The sequence below is a fragment of the Xenopus laevis genome, chromosome 5S, assembly GCF_017654675.1.
Source record: "Xenopus laevis strain J_2021 chromosome 5S, Xenopus_laevis_v10.1, whole genome shotgun sequence".
NCBI lineage: Eukaryota > Metazoa > Chordata > Amphibia > Anura > Pipidae > Xenopus > Xenopus laevis.
The window spans coordinates 132,331,506-132,354,273 of NC_054380.1; the positions used below are offsets into that span (position 1 = coordinate 132,331,506).

Here is a 22,768-nt window from a genome sequence, read left to right on the forward strand (position 1 = left end):
CCCAAGACTGGAAAAATGGGAGACTCCAAATTTCAAAATCTCAGGATGCAGTTTTCTTGTTGTTTTTTTTGTTAAAAGTAGAAGTTAAAATAAGAAATTGAACTTTAAATAATTAGGGTAAGAAAAAATTAAAGAAAGAATAAATTCTGCAGCCAGTGATGTCACAATGAGCCACATGTAGAGATGCATATGAGAATATTGCCGGAATATGCCAGACAAGCGTCGCTGATCATTCCTTGTTTTTCTTGCAGGTCTGAAGAAAAATTCTTTACGTTCCCGGATACAATGCAAGACCCTGCTGCCTGAACTAATATGACTTCATCCTAAGCTCTCTCAAGGTATGGAATATTTAAATATACATTGCAGCATGAAAAAAATGAGGTTCCACTGTTAGAGGGGGTTTTACATGTAATGTTAATGGAAGAAATCTTTCAGCAAACCAGCTGCTTGGGAATCCAACTCCCAGTGTCCATGTCATTTTACATTTTGGGCTTAAGCAGATCCCAGACTTGGTGTCAGATTGTTCTTAAAGTATTATAAAAATATGATATTATTTTTTTGTGATAAAATGCACCAGACTGCAGTAAATGTTTTGTGTTTTTTTTCAGCCTAATGTTTATTTATTTTTCTGCTGCAATCACCTTGCTCATGCTGTCAGTTATAGACTAAGAGCAGGAGCAGCTGGGCGGGTAAGGGATTTTCCCTGATCTAAAGAAATGATCTCAGCTATTAGTAATGGACAAGTGCCAAACAGCAAGAGTCAGTTGTTTGTAGCAAGTTAGCTCAAGGGAGCACCTCAAAAGCTAAAAAAGTAATAAAATGTATATGTACATGTATGTGGTTATATATCCCGTGCAGTTTGGGAGCATTGTTACTATACTACATGGCACAATGTTTCCTGATGCCTCCCTGTCCAAAATCTAATGGCCAAACCAAGGGGATTACCGTATATACTCGAGTATAAGCCGTCCCGAGTATAAGCCAAGGTACCTAATTTTACCTCCAAAAACTGGGTAAGCTTATTGACTCGAGTATAAGCTGAGGGTGAGAAATGCAGCAGCTTCTGGTAAGTTTGAATCAAAAAATTGAGGGTTTCTGCTCCCATTGGAGGTGCCGGCGTCTCGTTTTTGGATGCCGGCGACCATTCTTGGATGCCGGCGAATATTCTTGGAGACTATTCTTGGACGCCGGCGACTATTCTTGGACGCCGGCGACCGTTTTTGCGCTTGACCCGAGTATAAGCCGAGGTAGAGTTTTTCAGCATATTTTGGGGGCTGAAAAACTCGGCTTATACTCGAGTATGTACGGTAATATAAAGTCGCCAGAGATGTCTACTCCCTAATTTTTTAGAGAGTCATCCTGATTTGCTCTCCTCTGACCCTGTCACCCTCCCTCAGTAACAGCCCAGTCACCTGCTTATCCTGTGCCATTGATGACTGAAATTAATCCAAAAACCTGCCGAAACAGTAATAGCAGGGAGCATGACCAGGGACATGACCTGGATTCATTTGGTTTATCGTTGGGCAGAACAAGCAGGCCTGGGTAGAATAATTTTCGGGTAAAATGTAATAATAAATAAGTGTAAAAAACCAGAGCGGATTTGATCAGAGTTTGTAGCAGAAAATATTGAGATAAATTCGGACTATGATAAATAACCCCCTAAGTGCTTATTTTGCTAAAATGAGTCCTTTCCTCACTGCAATCTTTTCAAAGGGTATTATTCATAGCTGACCACACTCCGTGGCCCCTTTGTCTGAAGGCTAATTAAACCCTAATGAAAGGTCACCATCAAGCACAGTGTCAGCAGCCATATTCAGTGCCTAGAAACCTAAGAGGAACACATTGTAATTTTCAAGCCTGGAGCACATAATCTCATTTATAAAGCAATGCAATATCCAGTAAACCTGAATAATTACACATTAAACATTTCCATGCACTTCTGAGCCACTATTAGAGGCCAGACATAAAGGTTCTATCTCTAGCTTTGAAAAATGAATCAGTATCAAGAAAAAAAACCAAAAATACAAAACCTATTTTTATCATCTACGCGATTTAAATTTGGAATTTCTTTTTCAGTAATTTTTTTCTCAGTAGCTGTGATTTGGTGACTGGTGCCCGTGCTTAATTAATAGCAATAACGAGAATGTAAGTGCAGTCTTCTCAAACATTGCAGACTGTTATATTGATGAGAGAGTCTCTTTGCTCTACGCCATCGTTGTTATGCGTTTAAGATTTCAATTTGTTTTCCATATGCACAAAGCTTATTGTATTGTTCATATTGCTTGATATGGAGATGCTAATAATAATAATTAGAGACGGATATAAATGGGGGTGAAGCGTGATCTACTGTTACAGCTATAGAGTGTCATATAAGCAAGCCTAATGTGAAATACAGATTGCAACTGCCGGAAGGTCCTGAGTTTTATATTCCCGTAGTCAGGGCTGGTGTTAGAATTCTGTTTGATTTGGGAATTGGGTTTTGGAAGATTTCCGAGGGTGTGGACCTCGAACGTGCCATAATCAAGACCATCACCTCTAGTAAGTTGAGTTGCGTTGGTTTCCTCATATGTTTCTACATTGTAAGTTTCAGATTCAGTGGCCTAGGGCAGTTGCCTAAACCGGGGACCAAAAAACAGCCAATTTTTTTCCAAGGACCGGGAGGGAGGGGGTCGGAGGGGTCGGGAGGGGTCCAATTTGGCAGCCTAGTTCATGACTGGCCTCGGCCTGGTTCTGGGCCGTGGCCCGCTGGTTGGAGACCCCTGGCCTAAACAGTCTGGAAGCAAACTTTGGGACCCATGAATTGGTTTACAATATTCATCTGACTTTAATTACCATTATGTATTGCAACTGAACACTTCAGAGAAGGACAATCTGATGAAGACCCAACTTAATCAGCATGAAGACCCTTCTGACCCTTTTTCGAGTTCAGGATACCAAACTTTGTTCACAGACCTCCTCGGCTCACAATAATGTTTATTATTTAAATTTATTATAAGAAACACTGATTTATTAGCCATGTGGCTATAGTTAGAATATCAAAGGCAAGTAATATGTGCTGTCCTTAAATATCAATCTACCGTAGTTAACCTTGAGGTTAGTCTTCTTTGAGTATTTAAGAGAACAAATTATCATTCTCCCCATACTTCACCCTAAGTAGCCCCCTCAGCTGCTGCTCGAGGTATTCCAGCCCACCATTGTGGGAATCACTGGCCTGGGGTAACACAAGCTATCAAAACAACCCTGCCTATGATAGGTGTTGTTCATCTCCTCGTTCCGTGGGTATCCTTTTTGCTGTCATGTAGACCTGCTGCAGATCTTCTTTATTGTGTATGGAGATTGTAAATCATTGCTGCAGGCGGAATGTGATTATGGAAAACGAGGAAACGGTTGTGTGAGAGCATCCTATTTCTAGAATTTCATCTGTGTGACTTTGCTGTGTATTTTTATGTATCTAATAGGATTGCCCTTGTCATCTTGTGTAAGGTACAGCAAGATCATATGCCGTAATGGTATAAAAGAGCATATCATCATATTACAGGAATCCTAGTACTTGGAAGAACCAGTGTGCAGATCCGGTTTGTGTTTGCTTTTAAGATGGGGAAATAAACAGTGTACATCTGGCATGCAAAAAAATAAATAAATAAACAAAACTGCCTAATAAAAAAACCCCCATAATCATCAAAGCCTGCAGTGCAGGTGAATATCGACTCCACTTCTAGCAGTCGCCAACCAGAATCAAATCAGCGAGTTAAGAATTTGTCGAGGGAAAGTGCCTTCTTAAGACTTCCTCTCAAGCATGAACGTTTGCCTTTGACAAAATAAGTGGAAGCAGCTTTTTTTGTGTTAACCTATTTTTTTAAAGATTTTATTTGCAAATTGACTAATTTTCTTCTTTATGTTTTAAATGTACCCGATGTGCTGTGTACATAAACATAAACTGTCATACAGATAGTCTTTTCAGCAGCATAAATTGGCTTCAAATTGAGGAGATGTCTCTTGATCGGGGGGTTGGATATTTGGAACAGCTTGGTTATATTTCAGGAGTGAAGGATTTGGAGTAAGGAAATGTTTTCATTGGTAGATCAACTACTTTTGTACCAAATAAATCTGATCCAATTGCTTGGCCTAATGATCTTATCATGGGGGGTCTAGTGATGGGCAAATTTGTCCTGTTTCCCTTCGCTGAAAAAATGTGGTGAAACGGCGAATAATTTTCAAAATGCATTAAAGTCAACGGGCGTAAAAATGATTTTGACACCCACGACAATTTTTATACGCATGTCTATTTAAATGCATTAAAGTCAATAATTTTGACAATGTTTATGCGTGAGACTATTCTGACGTGCTCCCAAATTTTTCAAGGCGGCGAAATGCGGAAAAAAGCCTGCTAATTTATTCACCCATCACTAGTGGGATCCATATCCAATGCAGTCATCATCCAACAGGAGTTCTTAACTTTCTTTATTTATGTCTGGGTTTGATAAGATATTAATTGGAGTGGCCATTGTTTAGGCCCCATGCTTGGGGGCAATAAGTTGCTGACATAGTCAAGAGTATCCAAGCCAGATGCTGGTATCAGCCCAAGTGCTGCCATCTTATAGGAGAAATAAAGCCTGAGTAATATCTGGCCTGCCCTCAAGAGCCCTTCTACCCCACCTCTTCCACTGAAGACCCATTAAACATAGTTACATCATGGTTGGTGGATGCGCCTCATTAGGTCCTCTGTGATCATGACACTGAGCTGAATTCAATGAGCTGAGATTGGGTTGAGATCCAGATCGATGCCAGCTTTGTATACTCCCATGGGAAGACTAAAACAAAACAGGACCTGAAACAGCACAAGTTTTCCACCCACCAGTTATGTTTAGGAAGCCCTCAGAGATGCAGTTCAGTAGGCGGAGGGAGGTGGGTCAAGTTATTACTCAGGCATTCGTTCTTAGTCCTTTGCTCTTGTGTTAATGGAACACAAATCGGCTTGGACTGTTTTTTTTCCACTCAAAATGACCCAAACGTGTCACCTGGTTGGTGCCAGCTTGGTAGCATTTCATGTGATTCTTGTCTAAACTGTGGTGGCCCATTAAGCCATTCTGCCAAAAGAACGGTTGAACGTCAATAAAAACATTGACTGAGCTTTAAATAGTTGGGTATATTTTCAGTTAATTCAGATTACAATGAGTGGTATAATAGGTAGTTTGGGCAAAACGGGCAAGGCTCAAATATCAAGTACCTGGTGGAGCTTAAAAAAGAATGGATGGGAAGCAACCAACTGGAGCCCAAGCATGCCATTTTTTTTTTAAAGGACTAGTAACATAATACACATGACAATATTACTTGACGGACAATTTATTGTTCAGACCTGCCCCCAGTAAGCCCTACAGATACCAGTATTTTTTTTATATATAAAACTCATGTTTTATAGACCTGCAGCAGAATTCCATATTAAAGGAATAAGTTAGTAAGTAGCAGGTAGTGCTGTGCATTAGCAGGCTATAGATATATCCACATTGAGCTCTGACAAGGTTTCTTAAACCTCTCCAAACTTAAGGAAAGAAAGTAACATAAAAAAGTGTCAAGAGAGCAGTATATCTCAGGGAAGGGATTGATTGCAGCCATAATGATATTCTGATGGGCCATGCAAGTTAGCCACAGAAATTGCTCACTTGCCCTACTTTTCAGGAGACATGAATTCAAATTAGCCCCGGTCCTCACAGAATCAATGTATTCCCTAGTCTCTCAGGGACATTTCCCAAAATCATAAAAATACTGGCCGATTTATCGCTGGATTGGGGGAGGGCTTTATTTCTCTCAAGATGTAAGAGAATCTTTTTGGGCATCTCATAAAATATAGATGCGGCCCCCAGCGTTATTATTCCTTTCTGTTACTTATTCTACCTGACTTTGCACATGTTCCTTCTTCTACCTATAGATTTTTTTGTATTGTTTATCAAATGTGTTGTTTAAAGATGTATATATAATATTATAAATATAATACACGCATGGAACCTGTTATCCAGAATGCTCCGGAACCTGGAGTTTTCCCTGATAACAAGTCTTTTCGTAATTTGGATCTTCATAGAAAATCATGTAAACATTAAATAACCCCAATAGGCTGGTTTTGCTTCCAATAAGGATTAATTATATCTTAGTTGGGATCAAGTACAAGCTACTGTTTTATTATTACACAGAAAAAGGAAATCATTTAAAAAAATCAGGATTATTTGGATAAAATGGAGTCTTGGGGAGACGGCCATTCAGTAATTCGAAGCTTTCTGGATAACAGATCCCATACTTTTTTCTGCATTCACTCCCCAAGAGTGCCGACTAATGCTGGGGAAACGTTTTTCCTGCCCTACATTAAAATTAACCATGTCCATTGTTGCGTTCATCTACTCCAAACAGTTAGTCAATTTAAAACAGAACTAGACATGTGGGGTAAGTATATGTTGTTTATTCTAACATAGTGGTGACAAAGCATTTTGCCCCTTTTGTGGATGGTCTGCGCTGAAAGGTTAAGTTTCTGCAAATTCGGAATGTGGGCACCTACTGCCTCGCCTTTCATATGGATTAGCAATGTCAGTGCCAATTAGAGTGCACCTAATGGCATGCGCCAAGGGCAGGGGGGGCCTTCAGGTCCCCATAGAGGAAGGAAACAAATTGTAACAAATTCCCCCTAACTTACCACTGGAGAGGCTCTATTTGGAGGTGGAGCTAAGAGTAGGGTTGTCACCTGTCCGGTTTTGAGACGGTAATTGAAGGGCTGCCTGGGTCAAAACTTCTTGCTCGGTTTTCCAAATTAGGAAAACTGGACAGGATACTCCATGATTGACACAACGATCGGCCAATCGCAGATTGCCACGTTATAGCCATGCCCCCTGATGTCACGGCCCATCCCCCGCCACGTCACAGTCCCACCCCTCCACGTCACTGCCCCATCCCCTGCCCACTTTCCACCGACAGAAAAGGAGGGAACCCTAGCTAAGAGTGGTAACCCCTAAGAAAAATCTGACCTTCCGATGCACTTATTTAATTACCAGCAGCTCAAGTGTGGGGTTCACTTGCTGTATTTCAGGGCTCACTTGCACCTTTTAGCCCCTGCACATGGGGGTCTGGAGAAGGCAAGAGGGGGCAAGTTTCCCCACCCTGACTTCTCCAGCTAGTTCCAAGAAATTGTTTGTAAATTTAATTCCCAACAACACAAAACATAGTATATAGTTTAAACATTAAAGAAAAGCTTTTTACAGTGATATGTACCTTTAAAGTTACCTATAGGTCATATGTTATGTTCATTGTTCCTAAACCTGACTGTCCATTCTCAACCCGTCAGAGTTAAATATGGCAGTGGAAGATGGGGGAGCAGATAGGTAATGTAAAAGCATTGGGCAAACTCCTTTATAACAAAATTATACATGGCATGCATAAGACAATGTACCATATATACTCAAGTATAAGCCGTCCCGAGTATAAGCCGAGGTACCTTATTTTACCTCCAAAAACTGGGAAAGCTTATTGACTCAAGTATAAGCCGAGGATGAGAAATGCAGCAGCTTCTGGTAAGTTTCTGCTCCCATTGGAGGTGCCGGCATCTTGTTTTTGGACGCCGGCGACTATTCTTGGACGCCGGCGACTGTTCTTGGACGCCGGCGACTGTTCTTGGACGCCGGCGACTGTTCTTGGACGCCGGCGACTGTTCTTGGACGCCGGCGACTGTTCTTGGACGCCGGCGACTGTTCTTGGACGCTGGCGACTGTTCTTGGACGCCGGCGACTGTTCTTAGGCGCCGGCAACTATTCTTAGACACCGGCGACTGTTTTTGCACTTGACCCGAGTATAAGCCTCGGTAGAGTTTTTCAGCATATTTTGGGGGCTGAAAAACTCGGCTTATACTCGAGTATATACGGTAATGGTAAATGTTAAAAAAGGTTTCGTTTTTGGTTTCAGTATCTCTTTATGGCCAAGACAGGTCTGACATTTCTCCACACCTCCCAACTGTACAGTTTTTCGCAGGACAGTCCCGATTTTGACAGCTCAAACATCAGTCCCGGATTGTTACTGAAATGTCCCGACTTTCTCTTTGATCTCCTACACTGAAAAGCCAGAAAGAGATACAAAGTTTCTAAAACATAATTGGCTTTTGGGAGAGAGCCCAGAATATGCGGCAGGTGCACTTAGATATGTTAGTAACAATTTAAGACAAGCAAAGAAACAAATGTGACTATTTAAGATAAGCAGGTCTCTTGGGGAAACTGTGTCTTGCAGCTTAAAGGGCAATTCACCTTCATTAGCAAAAAATGTAATAACACATAAAAACTTTAGAAATGTATTCAAACTTTCATAACCTGCCAAATTTTGTAAAAAGACCATGGTAATTAGGGGGTGTAGCCACAAAAATGGGCATTGTCAAAACAATGTTCTTTCTGCTCTGTAGTGTGCCAGGGGGTGGAGCTTCCTTTGACAGCAAGAATAACTAAACACTGAGTTGTGAGCAGTTGCAGCACAAGCAGTCCCAGTATCCCTTACACCCGACTGTTCTGCCAGAAGAGCAGGGTTGCCATGTTGGCGGTTTTCTAGCCAAAATGGGCTACTAATTTAAAGCCCAGGCAGGTTTTGAAAGTACAAACTAGCCAAGGTACGGATTTGGGATACTTTTTGGGCCTTTGGTTGGTTTCAACTTTGGAAACCAGCCAAAGTTTTTTCTTGCCCTAATGTGAAAAGCCTGCGTCTCCCAATGCATGTTGGGTAATGTAGTTTTTGTTTACCAATTTGCCAAGTTCAATGTGAGACTACAATACCCAGCATGCAATGGGATTTACCAGATTTTGGGCCCTGTAGCCCAGTCTCCCGTCACTCTTAAGCATTCTCGCATTTTCTGTTGACTTTCCTCAATTTCAGACAATTTTGGAGCAAAAGTCTGCTGGCCACCAAAAAAAGGTTGAATTGTTTTACGAAAATTTATTGAAATTGTATATGTATTAGGGCCTTATGGGACCCCTATACCTCCCGGGCCCCCCATCTGTCCCATTTTGCTTTATGTAAAAATTTGAAAAAGGCATCTCATATATATTCGAGTATTTTTTAGACTTTTTTTTACTGCACATATTTTGCTATTTTTGGGCTACTTTTGAAGTGTCCAATCACAATGGCACATTGTAACTCTTCAAAGAGGTGACATCTGAAGAAATTCACAGAGGTGTTGATTCTGTGTAGTTGTGATAGGATTATCCAATGTGTCATGCAACTCCTAGATACAGGTGTTACTTGTGAGAGTTGCATGAATGGATGTATGAAGTGTTCTGAATCCGCTGGGGTACAGATGCTGGCCATAGATGTTGAGATTTTTAAAAGATCAGATCCTGATCGTGAGACCACGATCTTTTCAGAACGATCGTACGATCGTACGAATCTACCATCAACTAAAAAGACCAATTTACCAGGAAAACAAAGGGGAGCTGCCTGCTTTCCCTGCAAACATAGAGAGATTGCACTGGGACCGACAAAGATTTTTTGACCTGGCCGATCAATTTCCCGACAGATGTCGGCCGAAAAATCGTAAAATGTACGATCGTTCGAATACCACTAACCGCACGATAATTTCGAAGGATTGGTCGGGCTTCCCTAAAATCGGTCGTTCGGCAAGAAGAATCGTCGCGTCTATGGGGACCTTTAGAACAGCATTGTTACAGGTTACAGGTGTTACTCTCACAAGTAACACCTGTATCTAGGAGTTGCATGACACATTGGATAATCCTATCACAACTACACAGAATCAACACCTCTGTGAGTTTCTTCAGATGTCTTTGAAGAGTTACAATGTGCCATTGTGATTGGATTAGTGGAAGAGTTTATATGCCGAGAACTTCCCACACCAGTCAGTTGAACTGAAGAAGCTGCTCGGATGAGTAGTGAAACGTCTTCATTGATTACTCAGCAAGTCCAGTTGTTTTTAGATTGACCTATACTTTAATAAAACTGTAATGTAATTAAAACATTGTGGATGTGCCACGTCACACGCCTCCCTGGCTATTTCCACTATGAAATGTCAGTATCTGGGCTATTCGTTATTTGGTCCAGCTCTGAATGTGAAGAAAATACGGTGCTAGGGCAGAGACACACGCTGCAATTCGGGGAGATTAGTCTCCTGGCGACAAATCTCGTACTCTTCTTCTAATCTCCCCCAACTGCCTCCCGGCCGGCTAGAATGTATATCGCTGGCGGGAAGGCACTCAGAGTGCTTCATTTTCCGATGTCGCCCGAAGTTGCCTAATGAGGAAATTTCGATCAACTTCGGAAAATGAAGTACTCCAAGCGCCATCTCGCCGGCCATTTACATTCTAATGGACGGGGAGGCAGTTTGGGGGGATTAGTCGCCCTGAAGAAGAGGAGATTTGTTCAGTGGCGTAACTACTGGTGGAGCAGGGGGTGCAATTGGGCCAGGGCCAGCACCTCCTCAGGGCCCCCCGGCAGCTTGCGCGTCGCTGACTTCATTGGATTCCGGGCGTACGGAAGGGGGCGGGGGGCCCAGCTGCATGTCCCGCGCCAGGGCCCGCCCCCCTCTAGTTACATTGCTGGATTTGTTGCCGGGCGACTAATCTCCTAAAAACGCAGCGTGTGTCTCTGCCCTTAGAGTGTAATCTCCCGTAGCCTGTTGTTAGTCTTTGTACAACTTTACACCCCTTTGAAGTGAGTTAAGCCCTGCGTCCTTTCATCTGCTCCCAACGGGAAACCACTGATAACAACGAGGGGCTGAATCTTAGCAGATTTGTACCTCTGAAGATGAAGTAATATTCTGTCAAGTCCGTTTGACTTGTCTCCGAGGCACGTCTGACCGCCATTTCCTTGTGCCGCACACATCCAGCATTGTTGAACTCTTCTTGCTGATTTCCCACTCAGTGTGCTGACTGTGAACCGTGAAATTGAAATTATTAAATTGCTTCCCTCTTACTATGAATTTAAGAAAAAGGTTCTGGGGGGTGAGGAGGTTGCACAGAAATGTGCCGACGCGCACAAACAGATGGGACAGCGGTGTTTAGCCACAGAAATGATGACTGCAACATTCCCTCAGGCTGCTTATATTAATCAGGGGGTTGTGATGGCTGAAATAATGCCCTTAAATAAAAACTATTCATGTGCGTCTAAAAATAATAAGGAATGTAAGCAGAGATATACTGATTGTGTAATCGTTAATGACAGAGGTGTTGGGTTCTGCTGCTCAGCCTGCAGCCTTGTGTCTTTATATGGTCACAGTCCCTCGGTGACTTCTAATATCCTTATCATTTATACTAGGGGGTACATTATCCCTTATAATACATGAGTGATACTCAGAGTTCCCTGTATAACTCAGCCTGCAGCCTTGTGCCTTTATATGGTCACAGAACAACCCCTCAGTGACTTCTAATATCCTTATCATTTACAGTAGGGGGTACATTATCCCTTATAATACATGAGTGATACTCAGAGTTCCCTGTATAACTCAGCCTTCAGCCTTGTGCCTTTATATGGTCACAGAACAACCCCTCAGTGACTTCTAATATCCTTATCATTTACAGTAGGGGGTACATTATCCCTTATAATACATGAGTGATACTCAGAGTTCCCTGTATAACTCAGCCTGCAGCCTTGTGCCTTTATATGGTCACAGAACAACCCCTCAGTGACTTCTAATATCCTTATCATTTACAGTAGGGGGTACATTATCCCTTATAATACATGAGTGATACTCAGAGTTCCCTGTATAACTCAGCCTTCAGCCTTGTGCCTTTATATGGTCACAGAACAACCCCTCAGTGACTTCTAATATCCTTATCATTTACAGTAGGGGGTACATTATCCCTTATAATACATGAGTGATACTCAGAGTTCCCTGTATAACTCAGCCTGCAGCCTTGTGCCTTTATATGGTCACAGAACAACCCCTCAGTGACTTCTAATATCCTTATCATTTACAGTAGGGGGTACATTATCCCTTATAATACATGAGTGATACTCAGAGTTCCCTGTATAACTCAGCCTGCAGCCTTGTGTCTTTATATGGTCACAGAACCCCTCAGTGACTTCTAATATTCTTATCATTTACAGTAGGGGGTACATTATCCCTTATAATACATGAGTGATACTCAGAGTTCCCTCTGGAAAACCTCTGGCATTCTGGATAACAGGTCCCATATATATGCTATTGTTTAATTTTCAAATCTAAGCATGTTTTTTTTTAATCTGCTTCTGCTTTAATGCAGTGTGGGATCAGGTAGTTCCTACATATGTCTAAGAGTTATTTAAATCTTCCTCGATGATTTCAAATAAAAGTCCATTATCTGCCACAGTCAGTTGTCACCTTAGTGCTAGTTCAATTCCCAGCATGACCTTCAGCTTGTGGCTTGGGGGGGAGTTGTATTTTTTGGAACAGCCGGGACCAGTGTCGGACTGGCCCACCGGAATACCAGGAAAAGTCCCGGTGGGCCCAGGTGTCAGTGGGCCCAGGTGTCAGTGGGCCATCATGCTGCTAAACATTTGGGAGCCCATTTACTTAGTTCGAGTGAAGGGAAAAAAAGTTTGAATTTCGAATGGTCGAATATGGCTACTTCGACCAATCGAATGGGCTACTTCGACCTTCGACTACGACCTTCGACTCGAATGATTCGAACTAAAAATCGTTCGACTATTTGACCATTCGATAGTCTAAGTACTGTCTCTTTAAAAAATTCTTCGACCCCCTAGTTAACCACCTAAATCCTACCGAGGCCAATGTTAGCCTATGGGGAAGGTCCCCATAGGCTTCCTAACAATTTCCTGATCGAAGGAATATCCTTCGATCGATGGATTAAAATCCTTCAAATCATTCGATACAAAGGATTTAATCGTTCGATCGTAGGAATAGCGGTAAATCCTTTGACTTCGATATTCGAAGTCAAAGGATTTTCCTTCGACTGTCGAATATCGAGGGTTAATTAACCCTCGATATTCGACCCTAGGTAAATGTGCCCCTTGGACTATTTCATGGCCATTCCCTATTTTTATGAGAACAAAGTTAAAAAGATGGAATAATAGATTATAGTAGTATAGTATATAGAGAAAAGAGACTAGAAGAATAGAGGTTGAGTGAGGAGAGGAAGAATCATAGTTCTAAGAGTGGGCCCTGGTCTAAGATTAACTGGTGGGCCCATAGTCAAAACTTTTTGGGTGGGCCTCTGGTGTCCCAGTCGGACACTGGCCAGAACCCTATAACTGGGCCGTGGCCAGGCCCGGATTTGTGGAAAGGCCACCTAGGCCCGGGCCTAGGGTGGCAGGATTTTAGGGGGGCGGCATGCTGCCCAACCACACCCACATTGGTTCAAAAACACTGGGAATGCGCAGGAGATACAATCTCCATGAATATTTGCATGAATAAAGGGAAGGGGACAGGGGGGACAAACGGCAGTGGGCCTAGGGGCGCCCGCTATGTAAATCCGGCCCTGGCCGTGGCTGAGCAAGGTGCCCACTGTGGGCTGATTTGTGTATTTTGTTATGGCTCAGCAGATTCTGCCCCCCTTTCATGCATATTATTAGCTTTGAGAAGAACGTGTGGGATTTTTCAGGTTAAAAATGATTGCTGACAAGACAACTCGGAGAGCAAAAATAACCCCACAATTATTCTCTGTCATTGACACGCTCGTAGCTTTGTGGCTATGTGTGAAATACAAAGGATTCAGTATTCGCTTTTCCTGTAAAAATTCACTTTTGGGTTTGAAGGCTCTGCCGTCTTCCCTGCATCGGCGCGGGGCAATATTCTTAATGAACGGGATTTTGGGGTAATTTCTTTTTCCATTTATTTTGTATATATTGTGTAAAATTTGTAGTAAATCAAAAACATGGTAAAATATTCTAAACTAATGGAGACGATGAAGTGGGTTTGTGGTTGATTATATGAAAAAGAAAGTACTCCTAATGCATTTGTATCTAGCACCGGATTGGAAGGCTGCCCTAGGGCTTAACTGTAAGTACAGGACTGCCGGTGCTCCCTTGTATACTTGCTTATATAAATGATGTGCAAATTATGAGACAGGAGGGGGACAACTTCATGTTTCCAGGTCCCTCATGAGTACAGCACCGCCAAGTGATGGGAGCACTGTATTCATAGGGCACATGTAGGTCTCTGCACAGAGGTATAACTATTATTATTAACATGTATTTATATAGCGCCAACATATTGCGTAACTACTACACATTGAGGGGTGGGGACCCAGGGTAGAGGGGTCCCAAATAGATGGGCGAATTTTTTGCCTTGTTTAATAGACTTTAATGGGCGTTGGTGACATTTCGCCGCCGGCGAAATTTTAACGAAGCAAAACTGGTCAAAATCGCCCAAGCCGAGTCCCAAATAGTCAGAGGGTCTGCTGTATGGTTCAGCTCCCCTCATGCCACCACAAGCAAGAGACCATGGGGCAGATTTACTAAAGGCCGAAGTGGCTAAAGCTAGAAATCACATCCGCAGGGACATCGCCAATTCACTAACTAGCGTTCATTCACACTCTATCGCCAGGCGACTTTCCGATCTGTCTAACGGACTTTACTCTGCAAATTCACTAACATGGATTTTACTGAACGTTACCTCTTTCGCCAGAGTTGACTTCACCACCACAGACCAGACAAAGTGCTATAAAGCAGCGAGATCTTCCTCAATCTTCTGTCACTTACATCATATCCGAAAATGCATTAAAGTTCCAAAAACGCTGGCGACGTTTCCTTTTTTTAAGCGGAATTGGCTGCAAAAGTCCTAACTTACATTTTTGGGTTACCGGTATTCTCCAGACATTTCATAACATATGGAACATTCATTTTACAGTGGGCTAATGTGTAGGGCATTATATGAACTCCCTTGTCTTTATTAAGGTTCCCTGGACTCGTGTAATAAAAAGTGGTAACTTCAAGCATTTGCACCAACATTTATAATAATAACGTGAGTGGAGTGAGAACGAACGGTAGCGATGGTCTCTTTCGCTAGCGAATTGACGCCTGCACCTGTGAATTGGAGATGTCACTGCAGATGGTAATGCTGGCAAAAAGTCGCTAGCGTTAGCCAATTCACCCTGATTGCCCCCTGATATCTAAAGTTCTTCTCAGATTTATTTGGACAAAGTTCAAGGCCCAGGTGCCTCTCTTCCTCCACCTTCAGACCTTTTGAGGAGGAAATCACAGTTTATTGATCCAAAATTCCCTTTTTTCCAAGGTCCAAGGTTCAGATAGTGACCAAGGTCACTATCTGAACCCAGCTTCTTACATTGCCTTCTGGCAGAGATGACTCAGGGATGTCCCACATTTTGGGGTGCTAATTGGGTCAAAGGAAAGCAAGTACCTTGCCTAGTGGTAGTGTTTTCCTACAATTGTATATCCAGCCAATGGTCAGTAGGCAGTTAGCTCTGTTAAACTCAATGAAACTTAAGAAACAAACCTTCAGCAGCCTCTAAGTCCATGACAAAGGATGTATGAAGCCATTATGACAAGACCTGCTTGAGTAATATATATTGTTTAAATGTCCAAAAGCAAGTTTCCTTATCTGATCCGGTGCTTCCCAGTGGATAATTCTGGATTTATCTTTTTAATAAAAAAAAAAAAACCCACAAAATTACTTTTTTTTAAAGCTTAGTTTACTGGGTTTTTCTATTTTCATATTCTGTTGCCAACAAGAGATCTTTGGATTTCCCGTCTGTGCTTAATTGGTACGAAGCCTCTGAGCAGGAAGAGCCGGGACTGACAGGGAGAGAATAGCTGGGATGCTCAGGTAGATAAGAGGGCTCTTATTTATAAACCATATATCTGCTCAACGCTGCCACCGTCGCTTTGATGTTTTTTCAGCACCAAAGCAAATTTATTCAGCTACCTCTTTCTCATGACTTTTAATGTCGTTGTTGTTACAATATTGATTTTGTCTATATCTGCTTCACTCAATCTTGTATTAATATCCTGATTTACAAATGTGATGCCGGCATGTAAATGTAATCAACCTTCCTCAGGCAAATAAATCGTCCCTCTAACTTGGAATCCAGAGCGAACACAGAGAATATTAAAAATTCTTAAAGGCAAAATACTCAAAAATGTAAAAAAGTCAAACACATACATATGTGGGGTTCCTATGAATGTTTTTCTGCTCTCAGAACATTTTTTAGATCACTCAGTTTAGGGTGTCGACTACCCCTTGTTCTGTTACAACTATCCTCTCCCTAAACCTGAGCATGTTCCCAAAAACAGATGGATATTGTATCAGTCAGGACCTAATTAGGCCTTCTGCTGTTCTGGGCCATCCAATTCTTGAGTTATTTTCCCATATTGTTACACCTTATACTACTGTATATAATGCTCACTGTGTAATTTGTAAAACATTTATTGTTGTTCTGGGATTTGTGTAACCGACTTTGCTTCGAGAATGTTAATGGGGGTTCCAAAAAAGGGCTGTGATTGGCTGTTTGGTAGACTCTATGTGGACTGGCAGCCTACAAGAGGTTCTGTTTGGCAGTACATCTGGTTTTTATACAACCAAAACCTTCTAGCCAGGAATTCAAAAATAAGCACCTGCTTTAAGGCCACTGGGAGCAACATCCAAGGGGTTGGTGAGTAACATGTTGCTTGCGAGCTACTGGTTGGGGACCACTGCTCTAAACCTATACAGTCAACTACTAAGTGCAGTACAAACCAATTTGACGCCATGTCTTAAACAACTATTCTAGATGGGTCGGTGTAAGCTTTGAACTTTTATCTTGGCAGCTTATTGCTCCGTGTATAGGGAATGACCGATGATCTGCCAGACTGGTATCTGAATGAAAATCAGTTAGATATTTATTGGCCAGGTTTAAAATTCCCTTGGAGGGAGGACCTCATCTGCATGTTGATGTGGTCTTCTCTTGATGGGTCCCATGTAATCCAATCATCCGACGGGCTTTCCCGAACGATATCTATCTCGATCGAGCTGGTTAAAAAATCCTGTTGGGCAGCCGCATCTGTGCGTCTATGAGGTCCCGCAATCTGACCGCCAGTATCGAATCCATTATGATTCGATCGTTGAGCCCTAGCGCCCGCGATCGGATCAAGCTGATACCGCCCACTTGTGGGCACATCGGGGAGAGATCCACTCATTTGGCAACAACTCTGTCTATGGCCACCTTAATAAGTGTAGATCAATGATCATCAACCAATAACTTGAGAACAACATGTTGCTCACCAACCCCTTGGATATTGCTCCCAGTGGCCTCAAAGCAGGTGCTTATTGTGGAATTCCTGGTTTGGAGGCAAGTTTTGGTTGCATAAAAACCAGGTGTACTGCCAAACAGAACCTCATGTAGGATACTAGCCCACATACGGGGCTTCCAGTATCACAGCCCATCATTGGCACCCCCAGGAACTTTATTTTGCTTGCTCGTGTTGCTCTTCAACCTTTTTATTTATTTGAATGTGGCTCACGGGTAAAAAAGGTTGGGGATCCCTGATTCAGAAACTCTCTGTAGCATGCAGAATACAGGTGCTTCCAACTACTTTTGCAGGGTAAGTGGTTGAATAAAAAAACAGAATTTTTTTAATATTTAAAGGCAGATATTTTACTCCCTCTCTCTAAAGCCCAAATGGCTGAGACAAATTAGGAGGGGTTCTCACAGATGCACCACAGATTCTGGCAATAATGCTTTAACAGTTGTGAATCTTTTCCAAGTTGTAATTACACTAGGGGCTCCTATTACATAGTCTCCCATTGTGACAGGATTTTAGACAGCTGGCTGCAGATGAAGGCTAAGTCTGTCAAACTGTAATGAGCATTGAAAAGATAAGGAATGTTAATTTAGCTGATGCTTCCTGTACTGCTAATGCTTAGCGGCACAGCTTCACCTCCTCAGCATTGTTATCACACAATTCGCATTCAATGGACCCTGTCTTGATTGATAATCCAGGACGATGCATTTCACATTTATTTTATTATTATTTTTGACAACCCATCGCCGTTCCTGCATCGGCGTTTTTAAAAAAAGTAATTGCTTTTCAAGCTACGAAATGCTTCTTTTGTCATGGGTTTGTAATTGGTTTACAGTGCCTATTAGGGAGAGGTGATCACAGATCATTTCCATGCTGCTTCTTTCAAATCAACTTTGCGTTATGCTTATAGACACTCTATTGCAGAGGTCCCCAACCTTTTTTACCCATGAGTCACATTCAAATGTAAAAAGAGTTGGGGAGCAACACAAGCATGAATAAAGTCACTTGGCATGCTAAATTAGGGCTTTGATTAGCTATTTGGTAGCCTCTATGAGGACTTTCAGCTTAAAGGAAGCTCTACTTGGCAGTACACCTGGTTTTATGCAATTAAAACTTCCTTCCAAGCCAAGAATTCAAAAATAAGCACCTACTTGGAGGCCACTGAGAGCAACATCCAAGGGGTTGGTGAGCAACGTGTTGCTCATGAGCCACTGGTGGGGATCACTGCTCTATTGTATAGTGAAGGAAAGTGCTAGGGATAAAATTGGTGAAGATCACATTGCACTGTACATTGATTTTATTTTTTTGTGAAAAAAGATAAACTTACCATATGGCTAAAAATATGGGGACTCTGTCCAATATTTCATTATAAAATTAATATGAAGTTGGCCCGCTCTTTTGTTGCTAAAACAGTCTATACTTTTCTGGAAGGCTTTCCAACTAGATGTTAGAACCTTGTTGGTGGTATCTGCTTCCATTCATGTGTAAGAGTTTGGACATTAATTGTGGACGATCACACCTGGCTGGCATCGTCATTCCAATTCCTCCCATAGGTGATCAATAGGGTTGAGGTCAGGACTCTCTGGAGCCCAGTCAAGTTCTCCTACTCCCATTCCTGCAAACCCATTCTGTGTGGACCTTACTTTGAGAAATTTTAAGAAACTTGTTGTATGATGATGGCACTTGTGTTGGGAAATTCCAACAATTAGAAAGGGTGTCCACATACATTGGCCATATGGGATACTTTGGGATGCCAGGGAGCTTCTTATCAGTTTGGGCTTGTTTCCTTTAGGTTGGCATAGTCTAAAGTGGTATAAATACCAAGTCGCTTGGTCAGTTTGATCAGTGTCAGCCAAAGTGCCGGGCCCAATCGGTCATGGATGGCCATCTTAAAAGTCTTGTCAGATAAGCATTTCTCTTTGGAGCAGATTGCTTTCTTTAATATTGCAACTTTTGACTAGAATTAAGTTTTATTTTGCCACACTGTAAATTAATCGGTGGGTATACCCATATCTAATAAACCGCTAGACCCTTTGCTAATGTCAGAAATGAGTATGGCATCGACTATGTCTAATGCAGTTACATTGTCCCTTATCTCCATTTGTGCCAAAGGAGTGAGTTCATAAAGCTTGTTGCTAGACTGAAACAATCACAGCAAAACACATTATTGCCCTGCAGTTACCATTTTAAAGTAGTAATTGCCTACGGGCAACGAACATGATATAACAGATGATGTTGTTGGGATCCCTTCATGAGACCTGGTTTTTGCAAAGGGGTTTGTAGCAACAAAGTCTCTTATATAACCTTTGGTCAGATGGGTCCATGTCGGACAACTTGCTGTCGTCTGCTGTACGGCAGGGTTTATAGAGCAAAAAAACTGACACAATCTGCCTTGCTTTTTGGCTTTGCATCTGCTCTGTACTTCTTTGAATCTCCACAGGTATCTTTGGTCACAAATGTAGGTCAGAGACCTTTACTCCCCTCCTATTGATACATTGCTGCCTTATTCTTCAGTTTTTTCATGGAGGTCAAGAGCAGGGGGAGACGTAATCTGCAGCAGAGCCCTATACTTACCTCCTGCCCTAGCATTGCATTTCCGATGTGGTGCTTGGTGCAGAGAATATTTAGACCCCGGAAGCAACTGCTTGAACACTAACGCGTGTGTTTCTATGCCCCTGTGCTCTAGCACTTGTGTCTGACCCCTATGTATCTAGCTGCTTCTCTCATTCTTTCTCAAATCCTCTATGTCCTTGTGGTTCCTATTCCATAGACCTCAATGTTTCCAGTTTTGTATGACCATATTATTAATCACAGCCAGAGCTCTGCTTAGGGCAACGCAGGAAAGTATTTTCTCATGGAAAAAAAAATAAATTACAAATGTATAACCTGTGGTTGTTTTGTTTTTATACTACAAATTTTTGACAGCTATCGACTGTTCCAGAGTTGGCCTTTCCTGGTATAAATACAAGTAATTATCTATCTGTTCCAAAACAATATAAATAAGGATTTTTTGTTTCCTGGCCGCTCTGAGAATGGGGGCTCAGTACTATTGCCCTCGCTAATGTGCCACGAAACTGTCCTGTCAGTAAGTGAATGACTGTACAGGCATGGGATCAATTATATGTAAACCCATTATCCAGAAAGCTCCAAATTATGGAAAGGCTGTCTCCCATAGACTCCATTTTATCCAAATAATCCAAATGTTTAAAAATAATTAAAATTTGCTGTGTAATAATAAAACAGTCGCTTGTACTTGATCCCAACTAAGATATAATTAATCCTTATTGGAAGCAAAACCAGCCTATTGGGTTTATTTTATGTTTACATGATTTTCTAGTAGACTTACGGTAGGAAGATCCGAATTACGGAAAGATCCTTTATCCGGAGAGCCCCAAGTCCCAACAATAACAGGTCCCATACCTGTAGTAGAGACTATGGGTACCAATGGAACAATTATATCCAGGGGTATCCCACGGGCTTATCCAGATAGTTAACCGTGAAGCCATTTGCCAAGCTGCATTCCTGAGTGTTATTAAAGTGAGAAGGCTACAGGTATCATGAATTCTGCATATATGTTTAGTGGTGGGGATGTTGTGTGCCCAGTTGGTTTGCTAAAAAGACATGGTGACATTATCACCCAAATACTTGTGGAATGGTGTAAGCCTGAAATAGGTTTTCCTTTTCTGAGTTTTAGCATACAACAAAGATAACACAATTCATTCATAAAAATCTTATACACAAAATAAATTGAAACTGTTAAAGGAGAACTTAAGCTTAACTAAAGAAGTAGCTAGAAACATTAAGTGTTGTGCTTCTGTACCAGCCCAAGGCAACCACAGCCCTTTAGCAGTAAAGATCTGTGTCTCCAAAGATGCCCCAGTAGCTCCCCATCTTCTTTTCTGCTGATTCACTGCACATGCTCTGTGCTGCTGTCACTTACTGAGCTTAGGGACCCACTCACAATATACAGTACACATAGAATAGAAATGTCACAATATAAGGCTGATTAGTAATTAATACACATAATTACTACATGGCAGCACAGAAACCAGTGCAATTAGCATCAGAATTTAAAGGGATACTGTCATGGGAAAGAAATAATTTTCAAAATGAATCAGTTGATCTGAACTGAAATCCATTTCTCAAAAGCGCAAACAGATTTTTTTATATTCAATTTTGAAATCTGACATGGGGCTAGACATATTTTCAATTTCCCAGCTCCCCAAGTCATGTGACTTGTACTCTGATAAACTTCAATCTCTCTTTACTGCTGTACTGCAAGTTGGAGTGATATCGCCCCCTCCCTTTTCCTCCCCAGCAGCCAAACAAAAGAACAATGGGAAGGTAACCAGATAATAGCTCCCTAACACAAGATAACAGCTGCCTGGTATATCTAAGAACAACACTCAATAGTAAAAACCCATGTCTCACTGAGACACATTCAGTTACATTGAGAGGGAAAAACAGCAGCCTGCCAGAAAGCATTTCTCTCCTAAAGTGCAGGTACAAGTCACATGACCAGGGGCAGCTGGGAAATTGACAAAATGTCTAGCCCCATGTCAGATTTCAAAATTGAATATAAAAAAATCTGTTTGCTCTTTTGAGAAATGGATTTCAGTGCAAAATTCTGCTGGAGTAGCACTATTAACTGATGCGTTTTGGAAAAAACATGTTTTTTCATGACAGTATCTCTTTAATAATCAGCAAACCTGTAGCATCAGCTTATATTACAGGGGAAGCTCATTTTCTGCTGGATAATTAGTGACGAGCCCTAAGCTTAGCTTCTCAACAGCCAATCAGAGCCCACTGAGCATGTGAGTGTCACAGACACTTTCCAAGATGGTGACCCCCTGTGACAAGTTTGAAGTCCTGGATCATTGCTGCTATTGACAAGCTGAAACTTTAGCCTCGTGCAATAAGTTCACTAAAATATGCCATTTTTAGCCACATTCATTTTTAGGGTTTAATTCTCCTTTAAGGGGTTAAGAAGAACAAGATAAAGGAAGTCCCTGCCCTGCAGAGCTTTCAACCTAAGTTTATCCAGATTAAAATGCTGACAAACTGCCGAAAACTATTGAAAAATATTCAGTTGTTTTTTTCATTATCTTAATATATTCTACAGAAGGGGGCTTTGCACTGTGACATGTATGCAAATGTGGCCCATTAAGTGCCGGCTAACTCCAAGACTAATTTGTGAAGTGCAAAAGCCGTCACCTGAGCTCCAGAACTTAAAGTCAGCGTGGGAACAGGCAAATGACTCAGATTTGCATACAGAACGCCACATATTTGGAAGAAAATGTGACAAATGTCTTTCTGAAATCAGCAACTTAATTAAATATCTAAAAGACGGAGCTGCTTTGTGCTGGTCATAGCAGAGAGCAGGGCCCCCCTATTCCAGGTTCAGAACCATATTCATGATTGCAGACCCTGGGAAGGCAATGGTTTATGAGACCAAGTTTGTTTGCAAATGAGTTAATCCCTGCTCTGCTTTATATATATATATATATATATATATATATATATATATATATATATATATATATATATATATATATATATATATATA

The 22,768-nt window shown here is 41.7% G+C and overlaps 1 protein-coding gene across 1 annotated transcript in view; it reads left to right on the top strand.

Annotated features, from left to right (window-relative positions):
* Positions 1–22,768, top strand: part of LOC108718261 (kelch-like protein 29) — a 610,001-nt gene that overhangs the window by 117,323 nt on the left and 469,910 nt on the right. The window contains exon 2 of the mRNA XM_041565068.1: positions 252–338. The gene's annotated coding sequence lies outside the window, so the exon portion shown is untranslated. The remainder of the gene's footprint in view (positions 1–251; positions 339–22,768) is intronic.